This window comes from Vanellus vanellus (assembly GCF_965231255.1).
Source record: "Vanellus vanellus genome assembly, chromosome: 1".
NCBI lineage: Eukaryota > Metazoa > Chordata > Aves > Charadriiformes > Charadriidae > Vanellus > Vanellus vanellus.
In genome coordinates, this window is record NC_138905.1 from 70,542,954 (window position 1) to 70,563,074 (window position 20,121).

General features: G+C 42.3%; 1 protein-coding gene across 4 annotated transcripts in view; it reads left to right on the forward strand.

Annotated features, from left to right (window-relative positions):
• Positions 1-20,121, forward strand: part of CALD1 (caldesmon 1) — a 270,067-nt gene that overhangs the window by 66,000 nt on the left and 183,946 nt on the right. For 2 of the 4 annotated variants that reach the window (XM_082498624.1, XM_082498623.1), the window contains exon 1: positions 1,364-1,526. The exons of 1 other annotated variant lie outside the window; for it this stretch is intronic. The gene's annotated coding sequence lies outside the window, so the exon portion shown is untranslated. Of the gene's footprint in view, positions 1-1,363; positions 1,527-1,687; positions 1,705-20,121 lie in introns of those variants that run through there. One more of the 4 variants, XM_082498627.1, reaches the window with a different exon arrangement.

Genomic DNA, 20,121 nt, shown 5'->3' on the forward strand with positions numbered 1-20,121 from the left:
GCTGTAAATCTGCATAGATTTGGCTCTCTTTGAATTTTTTTTTCCATGCTATAAAGATTAGTTTACTGTCTGTGGACCGAATCCTTCTTGCGTTACACATGTGATTAAATCCGTGGGGCCCAGTGTCCAGAAAAAAAGACCCAGAAAGGCATTAAAATAGTTTAGCCCATTCAGCTGCAAAGTCATCTTACATGTATTTTCCCCCTAACTGGGTTTGTATATATTATCGTCAAATATGAATCTGCAGAATATCTTCTGGTCTGGAATCCAGTCCCCTTAGAGCAGTCAGCAGTTCTCCTGCAGCCTTTCTTAGTTGTCGGTACAAGCGCGTGTCAGGGTCTATGTACTGCGCGGTTTTCCTAGGCAATATTTTTTGCATTTATTTTCACACTATCTTAATTATTTTATGTAGCTCATTTGTTTCCAGCATCAGTCTGCATCTGTTCTTTCATTTTTTAAGCTGTCTGCATAATTTGGAAAGTTGTCAATAGTGTGGGATCACTAAAGCAAAGCAAAGAAAGATAAAAATTTATCTAAGCTTACTTCATCTATGATATTCTAAGACAGTGAAAAGAATTGGTCATAATATGTAGATGTAGGGCTATCCTTATAATAAATGAATCATTTTTAACGTCTAGATAAATAGCTGTACACCTATAAACTAAACCCGCGTATCCTACTAGTCCAACTTGCTAAGGTTTGTCATCAAAGTTTTGAATCCCTTTAAAAGTTATTTTTCAGAACACGGATATTCTATATGTAACTTCTGTTGTACTATTTGAAATGGAAACGGGCTGCGAAGCTGCCAACTCATCTTTCATGTGCCTTTCCCACTGGTGTGTCTCTCTTTCTGCAGAATCAAGCTTGCACAGCAGAGCGTTTGTGTTCCCTTTTACATGTGGTCCTCGTTAAAAAAAATACAATGAAGTTTAGCTGTGGTGAAATTATTTATTTGATTTTTTTTTTTAAACTGGTGCAAAAAGTAAATATGTTTACTGTGTCCCTTTCCATTCAGTGTATTTCCTTTTTTAAGCTCCATTTGTGTTCAACAAGACAGCCTCTTTCTCCAAGATTAACATTTCTTATGATTGTTCCTGACAGAGGATTTACTTTCAGAGGCCCTGCTAAGGATAACCAAAAAAGGGCATGTAGCAAGACAGTTTTGGCAGCTTGCACGAATTTTCGGAGCTTTTTAGGTCTTGGTTTTCTGATGAGTGGCTTCCTGAGCATGCCTAGGGAATGACAGGCATCTCTGCAGGCAGGCTGAACCCACCTTGGCTTGTGCGTAGTCATTGGCTGCCTATTAGAATAAATTGAGGACAATGCATACCGCTGCCTGCCAATTGTAAACATAAGGGATATGTATTCACTTAGCATTGACTTTTGGGAGGGGCCAAGGAAAAGCTGTAGTTTTATTGAATAGGGCTGTGTGTGAGGCTGCTGGTGTGCCTTTCTCGCTGTGCTCCTGCCCAAGCAGCCAGTTATTCATTTCCTTCCTACTGGTTGAAAACTTTTCAGCCGCAGAGGTAAGGGCTTAAGATATGTATTTGTTTGGGAATGAGCTGGTCTGACTGCGTTTGCGTTATGCCTAGAGATTAAGCAGCATGCGAAATCTAATGAGCCGTGGAAATAGTGCAAAAGTGTTGGATCCTATTTTTTCCTCCCCTCCTCTTTCCGTGCCCCCCCTCTTTCCAGATGTTCGTGGTGAGCTAAGGGAGATTTCTATGCCGGGTGGGTGGAGGGGGTGCATGCTCACCCACCCCAGCAGACCCTCATGCTGGAGGGGTCTGGGTGCAGGGCAGGATCTGTGCTGGTCCCACTCCATGTGGGATCCTGCAGCAGGTTTGTTACTGGAGAAATAACCCATCTGTCCTTTCTTCTTTTTTTTAATAATAATAATAATAATAATAATAAAAAAGGAATTGCAATGGAAGAATTTTTAGCATGGTAATGGCTGGTGAATTGCTTTTAATTTTGCAACTTAATACATGAGCTTTCAGGGCAGCCTGACTGTAAAGGCAGTCTCCCGGCGTAACTGATACAGATACAGTAAAGCTCTGGTTAATGTAACTGATCTGATACTTGCTGAAGCAGATGTCCGTCATGGCAGCCTTTCATAGAAGTATTGTTGACAATAGACGGCATCCGTTTTTGTCCTCAGCCTTCAACATGCGCAGCAGCCTATTGCCAGAATGTTTCTTGTGAAGTCGTCTTTCCTGTTAAAAGGGGAGAAAAAAAAAAAAAAAAAAGTGCTGGGGTGGGACCGCAGCTCTTAAAAGTCTTGGGTCTGTGTGTGTGTCAGTGAGAGCGCTGCCGGGGAGAGCCAGCGAGCCGCCTCTCCTTCTCAGCTCCTTTGACATGCTCCGACAGTTCGAAAGCATTGTGCAAGGCTGGCTGCTGATAGCACGGTATTCGGCGTAGCAGGGAATTTCTCAGAGAAAGAGCTGGGAAAACGAAGGGAGGGACGGAGTTAGCTGCAGGATGGATACTTGGGAGCCGCAGACATTGGCCAAACTTCTAACCTCTGGCCAGACCTGCGGCGGTACAATTGATTTTTCTCATGCGCCGTGTGTTGTTTGGAAGAATGGGCAAGATAACTGTTTTCAAATGACATTTTGCGGAGTATTTATTTTTGGAGGAGCGTTTAGTTTCAGAGTGTGCAGTATGTATGCAATTTTGCCTCTCTGAGAAAGCTTCTCTTGCTAAAAGGCGTACAGGAGAATAATTTGTGAAAATAACACATTCTCTTCTTGGCAGCAGCTCAAAGAAAATGAGGAGGGAGAGTATTTCTTTTGTGAGAACTGTGTATTTATTATAATTTATCTGTTTTAGATACCATACTGTGAATGGCTGTACTTGTACCATTTGCCATCAAAGAACCCTGGGACCTTACCTCCATTCTTTCTCTGTCTCATTAAATGGAGCAGTAGGTTCTCTGTGAACATATGCATCTGCGGACAAATTTCATACCTTTTTTTTCCTGCCATTGAGACACAGGAGGGGATCCTAAAACTGCGTATGCCAAACCCAATGAAATGGACTGTTTAAACATAAATTGCAAATGGAGCAGTGTTTCAAGGTAGTAAGTGGTCCATTTGCTTAATTAAACTGCCTTTAAGGTACAGTGGGTCTGACCTATTCTCAACATAAGAAAGTACAGGTCTGCCTTTCTTTGGGAGGCTTTCTGATAGGCAGATGTCTTAGTCAATAAAACCCGCACACATTAATGCAATATCTAAATCAGGGTGGCAGGGGAGAAGCACTGGATGAGATGCCCGTGAACAAGAGACTAAATTTAAATAACTTGTATTTCCTGAAAACTCCTTTTTGTTGCAGCATGCAATGACAAGAGGATCAATTCCACAGCCTTCATTCACAGCATTAGTCTTGGTGAAATCAATACTGTCATTAACGTATGCAGGATCTGACGCAAGGGGAGTCTGATTGTGCTTTGACAGTGACTGATGTAAGCGTGTATTAGGAGAATAAGGGATTTTCCCCAATTGCTGCTTCATACGCTCACAGCATTATTCTGACATGGAGCAGCCTGAGAAAGGGGTAACTTCCCTTGTGCTTTTATTTCTTGTTGAACACTGATACGTAATGCACCAGTGACACAGAAAGCTAGGGGATTTGAAGGAAAGCTAGGTGATTTGAAAGGAAAGGGAGGGGGGCTGTAAGTTCTTCTGGCTGGCCTTAGAGAGAAAATTAAAGTTCATCAAGATGGGAAGAATTCCTATTCCTCAGTCTTATTCATGGGGCCACTTGTGACATAGAGACATGCTGGTCAGCATCTGTCCGGACCCACACCGGGTTAGGGAGCAACGCTACTGATTCCAGGTGGTGAGAAAGATAGAGCAAGGCTTTTTTTGTTGGCTGCCTTCTGGGAAGTAACTTCTGTCATTGATGAGAAAGATGCCAGAGGGGATCTATCAAGAGCCTGGCTAGAAGTTCTCCTTGTTTCACCCTTCCTCGTGTGCAGCTGGAGTGGCCCTGCCGGTGAGGGTGATCTTTCCATTGCAAAAAGTGAGAGCCTGCAGGAATTCCCTCCTGCAGGACAAGTAGGATTTGAATGCCCTGGGACTGTTTAAAATACTTTGATTTCTCAGTAGTTGCTTACACGAGGCCTATTCTGTTGGCTGCCTGAGTTGTTAATTTGTATTAAAGATCAGTGGAGTTGTTAACCCCTATCTGCCAAGGGTCCAACCTGGTGTATTTGATCGCTGTGTGTGAACAAAGAGGTACAGGAAACCATATATGCCTAAGAAAGAGAGAGCCAAGAGAGCAGCATTAGCTGTCCATCTGCAGTGCTTGTCTGGACTCTCCTGGGTATCGGAGAGAGCACCAAAAAAGGTAACAGGGCACAAAGAGAAGCTCAGTCCTGTGAACCTTTCGTTGCCTTTGAGAGGAGCTTTATGGGGAGTTTGCAGGATTGGGCTCCAGGTGTACAAAGCCTGAGGCAGACAGGCCTGTGACTGCAAAGAGTGGGAGTCTATCTTCAAAGCAAGTTTTCATTCTTTAAAAATTGTCTCTTTTTACTAACTACCCCCTGGCAGCTTGTAACAGGAAAGCTGCTTCCTTACTAGAGCTCTCACCTTCAGAAATGTGCGTGTGCAGGGGCCGGTTTGCTGGTTTGGTTTGTAGCTCCTGGGTGGTTTAAAACCCCATGACCTGGCGAGAGTGGATTTTGGGGGCATCTGTACGGGAAACAAGGCACCCACCCACACACTGGCACTTGCTCTTTCGGCGCTGGTGTTTGCTGGGAAGCCGTAGCTGTTGCATGTCTCCATATGGTTTGTCAAGGATTTGGCTAAGGCTGAAATTTGACTCAAAGGCATTTGAAGATCAGATTAGATCTGACCTTTCTGGATGAAACACTGAGGTCATAGGACAGTTGAACTATGTAACAATTTCTTTTTGCCTTTCCTGATGCTTTTGTACAGTTTAGCTAGCCCAGCGGGGAAGGACGCTCAGAACATTGTAATTTGGGATCCCTCCCACCCCTGGGGGAGCTTGCTCCTACTTTTCTTGAAACAGATTTGATTAACCAAAAAGGTTAGGGCACGTAACACCGTTACTTAGCTGCTAGCCCTGGTATGTTAGCTCTATGGTTTACATCCTGCGTAAGAAAGTGCTTCTTTTCATGTGTTTTTTCCTTTGGAACTGTGCTTAGCGCTGATAAAAGGTGCGGGGCTGGCAGCCTGGCTACCAAGCAGATACTAACATTATCAGTGTGGTCCCTACCGCGTCCCTCTCCCCAAGCATCACTGGCTGCCCCTGTGAGGAATGCAGCCTTCTGGACTTTCTCACTTGCAAACCTCCTGCCTTCTCCTTCTCTCTTGTGGCAACTGCTGTGCACCCAGCTACAGCAGTGTCCAGTCTTGCTGGGCTCCCCGGCGGTGGGGCAGGTGGGCTCTGAGCTGGGGTGCCCACCACCTCCACCTTTGGTCAGGAACTACCACTGCTAACGCATGCCTCTTTCCCCCTCCCTGCCCCTTGTGTCCACCCCTCGAGAGGGAAAAACTCCATCCGTGAAGCATAGGAGCACCTCCTGATTGGAAGATCCTGCCTATAGCAGTGTTTATGGGTCTTTGGGTTGCAGTCAGGAAGAAGAGCTCGAGGGCACTGTCCTGCTGGCTTGCAGCGGGGACGGGAACAAACAACTGAGGAAGCAGGGGGACGAGAGAAAGGAAAAAAGCGGCCATATCTGAAGCCACTGGAGTAATTTCTCCTTTGAATTTTTTCCTGTGGTCATAAATACCTGGTGAGTCACTTAATGGCTGTGTGTCTGTTTCTGTACCTTCAAGTAAAAGAAAGATAATCCGTGCCTTCTTGTACTTAGCCCATGGGGTTGCTGGGGCTTAATTCATTGTTGTTTGTGAAGAATTTGTAATACCAAAATGCCAAGTTTAAGCACTGTCTAAAACCTTACTTTTGACCGATTTCCCAGCAACAATATACACTTTGTTTGTTCACACAGATATGTATTCTACTAGAAAGTAACTTTTTCTAGATTGTGGGCATAAAACCACTGAAGCCCAACAAATGAGGTAGAAGATGGGCCAGGCTCAGCAGTGACACTGAGCTGACGTGTCTGGAGGGAATTTCTTGGGTGCTTGCAGATTTAACTGTGCTTGCTGCATGCGAGGCAGAGCCTTCCTGTGAAGTTGTTGCGCGTGTACCAAAACCATGGGATGACAGCTTTTTACTTACAGACCTGCCATAGCGTCATAAGCTTGGAAGAGAAACTGCTAAGCAAGTTGCTGAACCTTATCTGCTTGTCCAGTTTCATGTTGATGAGAGCACTTGATATTGTAACTCCTGGGGCCAGGCCAGGCTGCAATGGGGAAAATATGAGGGAAAAATTTCAGGCAATGGAAACAACATTGCATGTTTCCACACCCTCTTGTGTACAGAATACAAATAAAGAGCATTTCCCTTGAGACTTGCTGTGGAGGGTGTGAAGCAAAGTGGAACCCACCCGTTTGCACATTTTCTGGTTTATGTCCTTAAATGGCAAAAAAAATCTTTGGAATTTAGCTCATAGAAGGGTTATAAATAGATTTGTGAAGATAAAGTTTTGCTGTAAGTGCTCTGGTTTTGGATCTATTTAGAAGAGTAACTCTGTAGGCCAATAAGTATGAAAAGGGGGGGTTATTGCTAAATGCAGGAAAACAATTTCCTTGCACATAGACGTGAATATACGTGTGTATGTGTGCACACGCACTCCTCTCCACCTGCACTGACCCTCTTGTTCTTCCTTCAAGTATGTGGAGATCTAAAGGGCATGGAAAATGCTGTGTGCACTTTTAAAAGTTAAATAACTTGGGGTGAGGGAGAACTAGCATTCATGATTCATCAAATTGCTAAGGGAGCCTGAACCTATGACAGCTCTGTAAACAAAGGTCCTGAGATTTGTTGGCAGCTTGTTTTATGTCCTTCTCCAAAGCAGCTGGCTCGGGCTAGGGACAAGCTGTATGGGGCTGGACGAACCCTTGTGGAGTGAACACAGGAGCGGTGGTTCCTGTACTCCTTCAGAAGTCAAGGTTCCGTCCTGCAGACTCGTGCCAGTTGGATTCCAGTCATCATCAAAGGGAGCTCTGCCCAAGTGAAGGAGTCTGTGATCAGGCTCTTGTTTGTTTCTTATTTGCAAGGCTTTGATGTTCCCGTTGTCTTTCTGTGACTGCCACAGGGCATGTTACTACCCTTTTCCCACTTCATTCTTTTCTTTGACAGTGAGCTCCCTAATAGTGAAACAGTCCTCCTCCCTTCCACAATTTTTTTTTTTTTTGAGCCACAGTGTTCACCCTGGTAGAATCTCTCTGTCACCCCAGAAGCAAAGGCAGGACCTTTTTAAATTCCTCACCTTTTCAGAGGACCCAACAGTGCTTGTCTGATAGCCCAGATCATCACCTTCTAATACCAGCACTTGTCCCAAGGACAATTTCTGCTCGGTCTTCTGGTATCAGCGGCAGATGGAGCAAAGGTTAAGGACTTTCTGGCTGCATCTTCTTAATGACCTAGTGATAACCTGCTTTCTCTCAACAACTTCAAAAACCATTGAGGCAAGGGAGAATTTGGCTTTGCTCTGGCCTAGTTAAAGCTCGTAGGTTTGGAAAAGAAATTCCCAGAGCTTGGCTGCAACATGTAGAAATGGGAGCAGGTTGGTTTATCTCCGAGATCTGGGGAAGAGTTTGGTCAGCTCTCATTTACCTGCATAGCTTAACCTGCTGGTGCCGCAGGATGCCTCTAGTCAGCATCCTTCATGGGAGGCTTTGGAGCGCTGCACTCCTGGGTCCTCAGGGAGGAGAGAGTTTGCTTCGTTTTATGGCTTTGGGAACATCTTAGCCCCATACACAGAGCCACACCCCTGCTATGAAAATGAGGGGTTTCATTCAGATGTCTGATAAGCCACAGCTGTTGCTTTGCCACTTCAAACAAAACTTGGATTATAAAGACTGAAGTGCAGCATTTTAATTGCTGTAAATACGAATAAGAGTGTTTAGGCAATCCAGATGATACCGAGCCAAGCATTTCTGCGGCTAATGTATATTACACTGACAAAAGCGAGCCAGCTGAGAATTTCCCTACTGCTATCCCCAGTAACTTAAAACATCAATTGTCTGTTTTCTGCTGCATTGGTGAAAACGAGGGAGAAGTTTTATCCCGGGCATCAGCTGGCCTGAATCTGATTTTGCTTTCAGCAGCTGTACAGTGATGTAAACCGTATTGTTAGTTTAAAAAAAAAAATAAAATGGGTCTGATCTCAGTTATCTTAGTGCAAATCTGTTTGATTTCCTTGAGTTACTCGGAATTCACAGTGGGCTGCTTGCTATCAGAAGCCGGCCCTTTTTGTTTGGCTTTCTACACATCCCCTAAAGGACAACAGCAGCAGGAAATTGGGTCAAAATCCCAGTAACAAGCATTCACTGGGAAATGATATTTCATACAAGAGAGGGCACTGCGAACTCAGAAAGCCGGTAAAATTCCACTGCTCGTTTGCTCCCTGGTGATTAAAAGGCCCTGCCATATATGGGAAAGGTCTGAGCTTCATTCACTCCAACCACAACAGTAAATGGCTTATTCACTGGACACAGTATGCAATCAAGGAGCAATGCCTTATGACAATAAAAAGGAAAAGCAGCAACTTTTGGTTGCAGTTTGTTTGCAGTTTTCTCCACTGGGTGTTATTAAAAGCTCTGTAACTATTTTTTTGTTGTTCCTTTATTTAGATCTCTCTAAATTGCAGTCAGTTTGGTTTGCCACTTAACCCTCCCCCCATAAAACCAGACACACCAGCCTATTTCCTCTCCTTCCCCCTATACAACCCAAACAAGAAATAGACATTTCCTCTACCAGTCCATATAAATGTAGCTCCTCTGTCTTCAGTGCATCTGTTGTGGATTTCTATGACTAAAGGCTGGGATTAGCAGACAAAATCTCATTTTTGCCCAGGTATAAAGAACTAACCTTAATAAAAACAATGATTAAATGCCAATACTTCAGAGACAGTGATGGGATCACAGGAGTGAGGCAGATAGGAAATGTGTATGTGTCTGTACGAATAGAGATGAGATTTGGGGAAGGAAGGGAGCAGTGTGCTTTGGATAGGAGTTGCAGAAGGGGTCCCCAGTGCTCCACACACCCTTCAGAGATTTTTCCTTCCCCCACATCAGTTTCTGCAGTGAAACCCTACACAGACGACATGAAGATGCAAAGTCATTGGAGCACAGTTGTGTTTACATTCTTGCTTTTCAGTTTATTTTGTTTAGGGATCAGTACTCTCTCTGCCATCAAAATCATGGGGATAAAATAGTTGGTCTAGGTGCATTTTGTTTCATAAGGAGAAAGGCAGTTAAGCGACTGCAGCAACGGAGCTACATAAGGTTCTCTGCTTGCTGGAGATTTTCTGGAATTTTTATTGTTTGTTTGTGTTACCCTGAGTACCTTAGAAATATGATGTTTGTGCCATATTAATAGATTTAGAGTTTATGTCTGGGATCCTACCCCTATGTAATTTTGAGGAAAACCCACATCTTTGTGGCCAGAAGGGCTGATTGATCAGTCTGATCTCCCAGACTACAGGCACTGTTGAGCACCATCCAGTTACTCATGTTTCGAGGCCACTTCAGCTGACACGGTTAAAATAGGTGTTGTAGTCGGCCACAGGACAGGTTGGCTGGATTTGAAGCCAGACTCTCACTCCTCCAAAATGCTGCACCTCCCAGGAAGGACCACAGCTCTGTAACAGAGGTGTGGTTCAGCTTCTATTTTCATACACATCTGGGTGCCTCTATAATTTTCAACAGGTGTAACTTGTAATATGAATTTTTGTCCGTGTCAGGAAAGCAGATTTCCTTGCTGGTGACCTGCCAAGGGGTGATAACAGATTTAGCCTGGCAGTTTAGGCTAGCTATTGACTGGCAGACTTCAAGTGTTTTGGCTTCTCAGTACCAGAGAATTGCTTTTTAACATGTGGAGCTGCCGCTGTTTTTAGTGTTAAGGAAAACTGACCTTTCCGTTTGGTAGTCCTTTATGTCCAATGCCTCTCTTCGATGAGCAGAAGGTTTGTTTGTTTTTTTTTTTTTTTTTTTTTTAATTATTATTTTGCTAAAGGTGAAACTGGCTCCCTTAACTACATCTGAAAGGTCAAGATCTTTCAAGTCAGAGAGGGAGGATGTAAATTAGGTCTCCTTTGAGACATTGCTGCTTTTCATCCCTGGACAGCAGTACTTCTGAGGAGATGTCATTTGACCATTACCATGAAGTTGTGCTAAGACTGATGCCCACTGAGGAACCCTAATGTAGCCAAAAGAAGCACTGTCATGTTGTGACAGCGGGGTAAAGCAGCAGTAACATGTTTTCCAGCTCTTGGAATGATCAGGGAATGCTGGTCTGAAGACCAAAATAACTATATATCTAATCTGCTTCCTATTTCTCCATCCAGAATTTGGATTATGAGAAACTTTGCATTATATCAGCTTCTTAAATGGCATCTGGAGCCTCTGGAAAAAGTCCTTGAATAATAAGCACATTGAATGCAATAAGTATTATTGTATAGATGAAAAAAAATTATTTCTTTTATTTTTACCATTTTCAGTCTTCCTGACCTCAAATGGAAGATGTGAGACTACTTTGTTTTTCTTTTTCCTCTTAAAAGAGGAAAGCGTAAATGATGCATGCTTGGGAGACATTTTTCCCCTGCTTTCCCTTCTTTTAAGTCATTTTTGGCCAAGCTTGGTGTTTGTGCAATCCTTGTACTGGCTACCTGTAGAGAAGCTTTGCAGAAGTTCTTCAGCTCTGCTGTTCTGCCCTGGCCATGACTGGGAGTTTCCCTTCCCTTTATTTGCTGGGGTCCTTCAGTAAAGGCTGTCAATGTCATCATTCTACAAGATAAGTTTTTTGGTTTGCGTTAATGTTTTTTAGAACAGTGCCCTTCCCTGTGGTGCTGTTTGTGAACTGCCTTAAAGCTTCAGTCCATTGTCTCACAAAGGATGTACTGGGTCAGTAAAGATGTTTATTGCTTCATCCATCAAACCAAAAAAATTAGCATGTCGTTCCTGGGCCATCTGCTCCAACAACCCAATTGTTTTTCCAAAATAGGCATTATTATTCTTTTTTTTTCTGTTCACTATCTTCTGTAATAGATGTGAACTATTTTCTCGGAGTCAGTATATAGCAAACTTAATAGTAATGGTGTGATTGCCTTCTGTATCAGAGTACTTGATAAAGATCAGTTCATCTTAGTAAAAAATGAAAGGAATTTACTGTATGTGTAAGAAATATGTGTTGTTATAAATGACCAGATTGAAGTGGTGACAGACCATGAATCTGACTTATATGACAAAATAGAGTTATACAGTCCTGAAAGCCTGGAGACTGGTGTGATGAACTGGAAAACGCATTATAATCCGAGTACGTTATTTCTGTCTCTCCTGTGACCCTTCAAGGCAATGGAAAGGCACTGATGGAAAGGCTGTTGGCATTAGCCAGCAGAGAACACCAGCTTCATCGATCTTGGTTCAGTGCTTACAGGCCACTGAAGCTGAATTTAAATCTTTACATTCAGGGTTTTTCCGTGATTTAAAATTAAATACCAGAAGCTATAGGCATCAAAAATCCCCAACAAAACCAACCCCCCAAAATACCAAACCCAAAACCCAAAAACCCACACAAATCCAAACACAAAACTAAAAATGAAAACCTGGGAAAGACATATTAGGTCATCTTGTCCCTTTCCTCTAGGCAGTGGAGGATGTTTCCCTAAAGTATATTCACAAGTGTTTTGTCCATAAACACCTCTGTTTATTAACAAAATACAATAAGCTGTAGTTTTTCAGTGAGGATTGGGATAGTTTGCTACACTTTCTAGTTTCTAGCAGGGGGAAATAGCTATCATTCTAAAATGTGTTTCTTGGCCCACGGATATTGCTCATGTGAATTCAAGCAAAAATACCCCTAATGAATGGAAACTTGTAGAAGAGTTAACGGCAGCTGGTTTTATTATGGACCATGGCTCTGACATGATCTCACACTAGTTTAATACAAGTGTTACCTCACTGACTTCAATGGAACTGCTTTTCATTTGCAAGGGAGTAAATGAGGCCAAAATCAGACAGAGACCTAGCGAGACTCTCTGGGAGAGAGGTTTAGTTTGGGGAATGTGCTTTTACATACATATAAAATATATGGGCATATCTGCGTGTTGCAGTAAATGTGTCAGGCCACCTGGGAGAAAGGGCCAAATTCTGCTTTGAATAGCACCTGTGTAAATCCAAATTGAACTGTGGGGGTAATGTGCCAGGGAGGGCCAAAGAAGTATGTAAATTTCGAGTGCTGGGCTGAACTTATTATTGCATTTCTGATGATTCCTTGATGAGATGGTTCAGAAATACAACAGAATAAGACTGTTCTGCAGGGAACTTAATTTTTTTTTTTCCTTCTTAATTTCAACCATATCAAATTAAAAGAGAGGTTGGGATGATTATTGTGAAGCCAGCTCAGACAAAAGCACCACATATGCAGATGTTCTGCCTTGAAACTATCAAAGCAAGCGGTGAAATAAGAACCATGTATTTCTGGAGTCAAACCTCTCTTCAGAACTGTGCAATATTGCACCCTCCTCCAAGCACAGCCTTCAGCTTAACTAAATCTTGCAAAATTGCAGGAAAGCGGCTGTGCTCTGTCGTAAGTATAGCTTTGGCCTCAAAAAGAGAGAAGAGCTTTAAAACATCTTGAAGTCCAGCAGGGGTGTTACTGTACAAGCAGGATACTTGGGTGCTGCAGCAACTGTGGGATGGGCTTTGCCGTTGCCCTGTGTATGAGGAAATGCAGTTGAAGACATGGCAGGTATTGATTAAGAGTGAAGAAAGGCCAGGGAGAGAGGTTTTGTCATCTTGGTTTCTTGCTTCTGGCGTTTTGGTGGTCCTGCTCGCTGCTCCCCTGTATGGCAGTGCTTGAGGTACAGGCACGTCTGGAACCAGAGTCTGCAGCCTCTTCAGTGTGAACTTTGACATGCCGTGTGCTTAGGGTTAGAGTTTAACACAGCTCCCTTGATTTTAGCTGGATTTCCCACCAGTGTAAACGCCGGTTTCAGATGCTTTTTGCTTTGCTCAGTCTTTGAAATGGGGATGTTTACAGGTGTGTGGTGTAAAGGTTCATTGTAATGTGGTTTGCAGCGTGACGCTGTGCACTCCCACTGACGGAGGGAAAACATTTTAAGATTCCGGAGTTATGTAGCATTAACTTTTGTTTTTACTTTACTTGAGGTCTTGAAGGAAAGCAGAATGATGGTAATTAAGGTTGATCTGTAGGCCAAAGTCAAGGGGGGGAAGGCAGTAAAGGGTGGGGAATATTTTAAATGGCCCTATCTGCTTGTTTAAAAGGAAGCTCTTATGGAGTTGGGGTTACAAGTCTCTTCTCAGTCTATTATAGGGTTCTTACTCTTCACTGTCTGAGCCAAAGCTAATTATATTGTCCGCAGAAAAAGTGCAGCAGAAGCAAGTGTCCCTGTGGTTCACACAACTGCTAATTATTCCCAGTGGGGATGCAGAAATGTGTTCTTACAGAATTGGTCTGAGATCAACAATTTCTTTCACGTAGGATGCTGTTCTGCCATCAGACGGAAATGACTTCTGCTAGCTGCAGTCCTTTGCCAGATTCACAGTGGTAACCATGAAGTAGAGACCCTATTGTTCAGAGGATTTGTGATGAGATTTTTAGTCCTTTCTGGATCTTCTTCCTAAGCAAATTAAGTGCTGCTGAGAGTGAGAAACTTCAGTGGGAGAGCTCTCATTTGAATACAGCACAGAAAAGTTTTCCCCTGCTTGTTTCCAGCATGCTTCTGTCCGAAAAAGCCTCCCCACGTTCCTATTTTTCAGTTTTGATTCCTTTTTAATATTCTTATTGTTCAGTCTTTAGCTGAAACAGAACTTGCCAAATTCAACCCAGCCTGTACGTGCCAAATAATATTGTGCACTTTGTAGGTCCCTTCACTGAGGCAAAAATGACCAAGGTTGTGTGGAAAGTCAGTGAAAGAGGTAGGGGCAGAGACCAGAACTTGTGTCTCCTACAGCAAGATGCGCAGGTCTAAACTACGCTGTTATCCCAGGGCATAATATTCATAAGTTTCCTATTTACTTACCTTTATTCACATAGCTCCTGGGACTGCCATACTGACTGCAAAGTAAGACTTAAGTAAGCAGGGGAATTTTTGTCTGTGAAGAACAATTAGAATTTGAGAGCATTTAAAATGTATTTATAGGGGTCAGGGGACATCCCCCGCCCCCCCCATATTCAATATCTCGGGCATCTGCTGAACATTCTGCTATGTGAAGAGGGCCTAAATAGATGTTGTCTGGGGACTTGGATGTTACAAGATGTGATGCCTTTTAATAGATGCTGAATTTCCCCTCTGCCACTTAGTTAAGTATAAGTTTGTTATGGAGTGTTATGGTATTCTGTTTAAAGTAGCCTGGCCAGTTTCGGTTTTGACCAGTAAAAATACAAATTAAGAGATGGTGAACCAGATTGCTGCTGCTGGACACTTGGTGCTGCCGGGAGTACTAAGATAATCTACATCCATGGACTTGTATTAGTACCACACTTGCTGTATTGGACTGCTTTTAAGAAAGTCTTTTCTTTATAATTTCTTGGAGGTATTCTCAGCAAATGGGCAATAGACTCTGCAGGCAGTGCATCTGTCATGATGGTTTCAGAAGGCAGAGGTGGTGCTACTTTCTTTCACGCTAGAACTGGACTTCAGTGCAGCAACGAAAGCTGTGCGGTGGAGAGTCAGGAGAACCTCAGACTGATGGTGTTGCATTCGTTTTTGCCATGTCTAAAAGTGTTGCATTAGTTGAAATGCATGTCAGAAATGAACAACTGCGATTTTATGCTGAAACATGTCTAGGACAGAGAAGGACAAGGGGCTACATGGGAATAGTTGTGTTCCTCATACAACTTTGGTGCTGCCTGCCGCACAAGGAGCGTAAATGTATTGCTTTGAAATACCAGAATAAAAAGCTTTATGTACCCACCACATGTGGCTTTGCATTTATACAGGTGCAACTGGCTTCAACTGAAGGGCCATTTTGATCAGAGATGGAATGTCTTATTTATATCATCAATATAAATTACATTTTGACTTTTACATGAGTGGTAGAAAACAAACACACTCCACTTGTGTTGGCGTTCTTGTTGTGTGCCAAAAAGACGACCTGTCCTCCTTACCCGTATGCATTTTCTGTAAGGACATAATGCGCCTATTCAGTATTCATAAAGAAGGTAGTGGCTATCCAGCTTGGCTGCTTGATGACGAGAGGCAGTTGCAGAATTACACTCAGCTGAAATCACTGATTTTTGTCATGGAAATTGTTTATACGTTTTTTTTTTTTTCTTCATTAAAAAGAAATGCAATTAGTGGTTTCCAATGTTTATATGGATAGCATCAGCTGAATCTTGTTCCAGTCCATTGCATGCTCTTTTAATGTGACCTATAATACGCATTATGCAAAAATCTGACTGCGTTGTCCAATGTTAAGTGCAAATTCCCAATGCAAATAGGAGGCTTTGTCAAGCTGAATTAAGCTCCTTAGTTGATATCATTTTTTTTTTTTTTTTGCAAGTGATAGGGATGGAGGAGACTCTAAATAGAAGTAAGATGGTATGCTGCAACTCGAAAGGATTAGATCTTGAATTAGAATGTTGCATTAAATCTAAAGACCGAAGTCAAATCACTGCCCAACATTCAGCTTTTCAATTCAGTGATCCCCAGAAACTCTTTTGAGGAGCCAGCTGTGCTCTCAGCAAATGTCTTCCTAAATTTTGGGCATACCAGCAGTACTAAGAGGACGTCAAGTTTCAAACATGCTGGTTTGTACAAAACCAAGCCACAACGCTATCTCAGGTTGCTTCCTCTTTTACCCGATTGCTTTATTTTGAATGTGTTTTCCTTCACTTCAGCTTTATTGATCAGATATTACTTCTGGTTTAATAATATCACAGCAATATAAAGCTTCTGCACAATTTAATTAAGCAGCTTTTAGGCAATTATGCTGTAGCATTTTACAGCTTATTGAATTTGAAACCTGAGCAATCTCAGGCTACGTTTACCTCTGTTGAAGTTTATTTAATTTCTAACCACTTGTGATACTACAGAACACATCTCTGGAAGTGATGCAAAAAGAGAAATTTTTTCCCCTCTCCCTCGAGATTAAAACAAGCTATTGTGTTCACTGGAGTACTAAAGAAAAAATTTACTAGACAAAAATGTCTATTCTGAAAATGTCTAGTACATTATTTGGGGATGACCCATACAGACAGTGAAATACCTTATTAGAGGTGTTGCATATCAGAAATGGTACATACTCTCCCGTTTATACTCTGTGGCATGGTATTTCCAACAGCTTTTGGAAGTAATCATTCCAATATTGGGGTGTCCCACGACACATGCACAAGAAAATCTGAATTGGCCCAATATGGTGTTTTTAGGAACTTCTGTGTTGTCATCGTTTGGGTTGGGAGTTCTTTGGCTGTTGTGGGGGTGTTCATCAATGCCTGTTTAATTCTGTTTCAACATTTCTTCTCCTACTAATAGCTGATGCAGACTGCCCAGAGAAACATGTGCCTGGCTTTCACTTTTACTTATCTGAATGTGGTCAGCGGCTTTACGGTGCCTAACACCACTGATGGCTGGAGGGGAACAGGACCTGAAATTTAATTTTGAATGCTGCTTTGCCATCAAGCAGTTCAGTCACTGCTCTGTTGCCAGAAGCACCAGATTTTGTTAGGAACCTCAGGTGTTGACTCAGAATAATGTGGATTGAAAAAAGCTTCATTTAAAGGAGCCCAGAGATTTAGACAGTTAGATAATTGCTATCTAATTATCATAGCCTTGTTAATGTGGTGAGGAAAGAGAGAAAGGAATATAAGGTACTTGGAGCTAGCGGATAAGAAATATAGATCCTGTAGTAAATGCTAGCTACAGTATTGCATTTTTTAAAATGTGCGTATGGTTAGCGGCTTTAAGCACTGGATGCTGTCTTTGATTATAACAGTGCTGAACTTTATCTGCAAAATTGAAACCTCTGATTTTCTAGTACATCAGTAAGTGAAACCTAAGCACATGTAATCTGTAAAAATAAATGTAATTACTTTAGCAAATGTATTACAGCTGGCCAGGTTTAACATTAAGATACCTGTTTCTCATAGCTGACTGGTGTCAGAAGACAGAGGTGATGGCTTGAGCTGTGCTATGCAGACAGAATGGGAAAGAGAAATTATTGCCTTGCATTCTTCCGTGTGTACATTAAAGTGAATTAAACTGAGTTGCAGTCCTGACCTTTGACATTTCTTCCCACTATTTTCTTCTGTTTAAAGCATCTTGGTGAGAGTAGTTTTTTTTAATTTAAAAAGCTCTGGTAAAATTGTAGCTAAGTGGGCCGCTTCAAAATTGAACACTTGATAAAATCTTCAAGAACACCTAAGGCATCTAAAAGCCGTCACTGATCTCCTTGAAGGTGGTGGTGTGCCTGAGCAGGAGATGAGACTCTGTTGCACTCCATTTCTGGTGCTGCTTTGTTTTTTCTTTAGCAGACTTTTTGGCCTTGTCTTGTTTAGTTATCTATAAAACACATATTTCAGATTTCTGTAGTAGCACAGGGGTAAAGGGCTGACTGCAGCAAAGTGCTTCAGCCTCTGTCAGCGATGGCTATGGTGATAACGATCAGCTCATGGAAGGCTGTGGAAGATCTCTGTCTGGTCAGACCACTGGCAAAAAGCACTGCTTGCACGGGTGTAGCTCTCTTCTTTATTCTCCAAATTTTCCTCAACAAACTCTGGTGTCATTTCCTATTGTGGGTAGGACCTTATTCATCAGCTATGAAAGTATACTTATTTCCTGATCTTTTGGAAATTTCAACAGCTAGAAATCCTGTTTCTCACAGCAGTGTTGTGACTTGAGACTTAATTAGCGTCTACAAAGGTTTAGAGGTCCTTTAATGAAAAGTGCCCTGGAAGTGATAAGTGCATTGTGATATTGTTAACTAAAGTGATGTCCACAAGAACTAGTGGCTAGATAAGGCTATCATCAACTGCTAAGATTTTTCTGTTCCTGTTCTTTGATCTTGCAGGTTTCTAATTCCTCCTTTTCAGCAGTTTTAAATTCCCCTTTGCAAAGAATACGTGTTGCTGAAGTAACGTGGACCAACTCATTTTGGGTCACGGATCCAAACAACTGGAGCAAATTATTAGGTTTATAACTTCAGTCTCAAGTTAGAGCACTGCGTTTTTTTAGAATTGCCCTCTTGGGAGGCTTAACAACATTTAGGAATTACTGTCTTGAGTAGCTAGTGTAGGTTACAGGACAAGACAACTAATAAAAATAACTATTATTCTATTGATCAATTAAAGTACTCCCCCTCCCCCCTTAGGAAACAATGTCAGATTTAAAACAGTCAAGGATCTTGGTATTACAGCCAGGCCCAGCTGAGGTGTGATGGCTACAGGAAGAGAGGACTCAAAAGGGGTTCCTATGCATTTCAGACCCTTGCAAGAAACAGCTGTAATCTTAGCGTTTGTACTCCTGTGGACAGATGCATAATTGTCCCTCAGCATTATACAGGGAGGGGGAAGCATCATTCCTGGTGTGTGGTCTGTACTGAGGCAGAGGCGCGAGGAGTTGCAGCCAGTTCATCTCCTGCCCTTACAGTAATTCTGTTCGCTGAGGACGCTTTTGTGACAGTAAAATAAGCAATCAGTCTTCTGTCTCCGATTCAGGGGTACATAAGTTGCTACCTCTCTGTCTTTGCTCCAATCTCGGCTCTAGGACCAGGATGAACTTGGCCTCTGGTGCACTAGAGCGGAGGCGTGTGTGGCTCATCTTTCTTTGGGCTACTCTGTGAGGAGTTAGCAGAGAAAAAGGACATGTGGGACCTTACCAAGAGGTGGCCTCATTCTCATAGTCATGTATTCTGGTCTTTCCAAGAGTCGTTTTCCTCCTATGAGATGTTACTGGGAGTGTTTTGTGGCATTAGTAGCGACTCTGTACCTTGTTCGTAACTCCCCTGCCTCTCATGCAGCATCTGGAAAGAAAAGCTGCAGTGAAGGCCTAAACTTTGGGCGTCTGGGTTTTTTGTTTTGCTTTGGGTTGCCTTTTTTTTTTTTTTTCCAGAAGGAAAATGGTAGTTTTTGAATGACCTGCAGACATTACGTGGGCAAAATTCCTGCTTTGAATGGTTCCCAGGGTAGTCTGCATTGTATATGGGCTCTAACGCCAAACAACTTTTAGCTAAGATTTGTTTTGTTTTCTTGCAAAAAAAAATTTAATATATCATGATGGGCAACGCATGGCACGTAAGTCAAACTGCACAAACAACTAAGGATTTTTGTGTTCTTATATCTTTCCATGGATAATATTTAGAAAACAAAGTCCTTTGAAAATCTTAAGGAATGTTGGCTGTCTTTCAGAAATGGTAGAGTTAAGTCAATAAAATGCTCAGTAGAGATTGTATGTCCCCAAACATATTTTATCTTGACAGGTTATATACTATTGAGAGCTGCAGCCATGACTTGAAGCCAAGTTAGGAAAAGAACACTTCTGTTACAGGGCTGCATTTGATGGGAATCTGAGGAGGGGAAGGGAGAGAATAGTGTGTGCTCTGAGAACACCAAATGCAGAAAGCTTCTCTAAGTTGAAATCCTGGGTTGTATAAATCACTGTAACTCTGCTGGCATCAGTGGGTCTTTACTGATTCACATCTCTTGGGCATCTGATTTGTTTGTTATTTTACACAGACCTAATTGCTCTGGATGCATAAAACCATGGCTTATAATATATCGATGGGTAGTCTAAGCTTGGAGTCTAAGTGTTAAAGTTTCTAATTGGTATCATCTGCCTTAAAAGATAATAATAACAGCTAAGAAAATGGGAAAATGGGTTAATGCCTAGCCTCCAAGACCTCTGCCTGCACCAAATGCACGTACTTTGTTTCTCTGCACTGATGTGGCTTTATTGAAGTTTGGTCATCAAACAGCTTGCTTTTATGACTGGAAAGAACAGGCTTTCTGGGTAGGAGACAGGGAGTTACTAGTTATGTGACATTAGAACAGATACTTTATTGC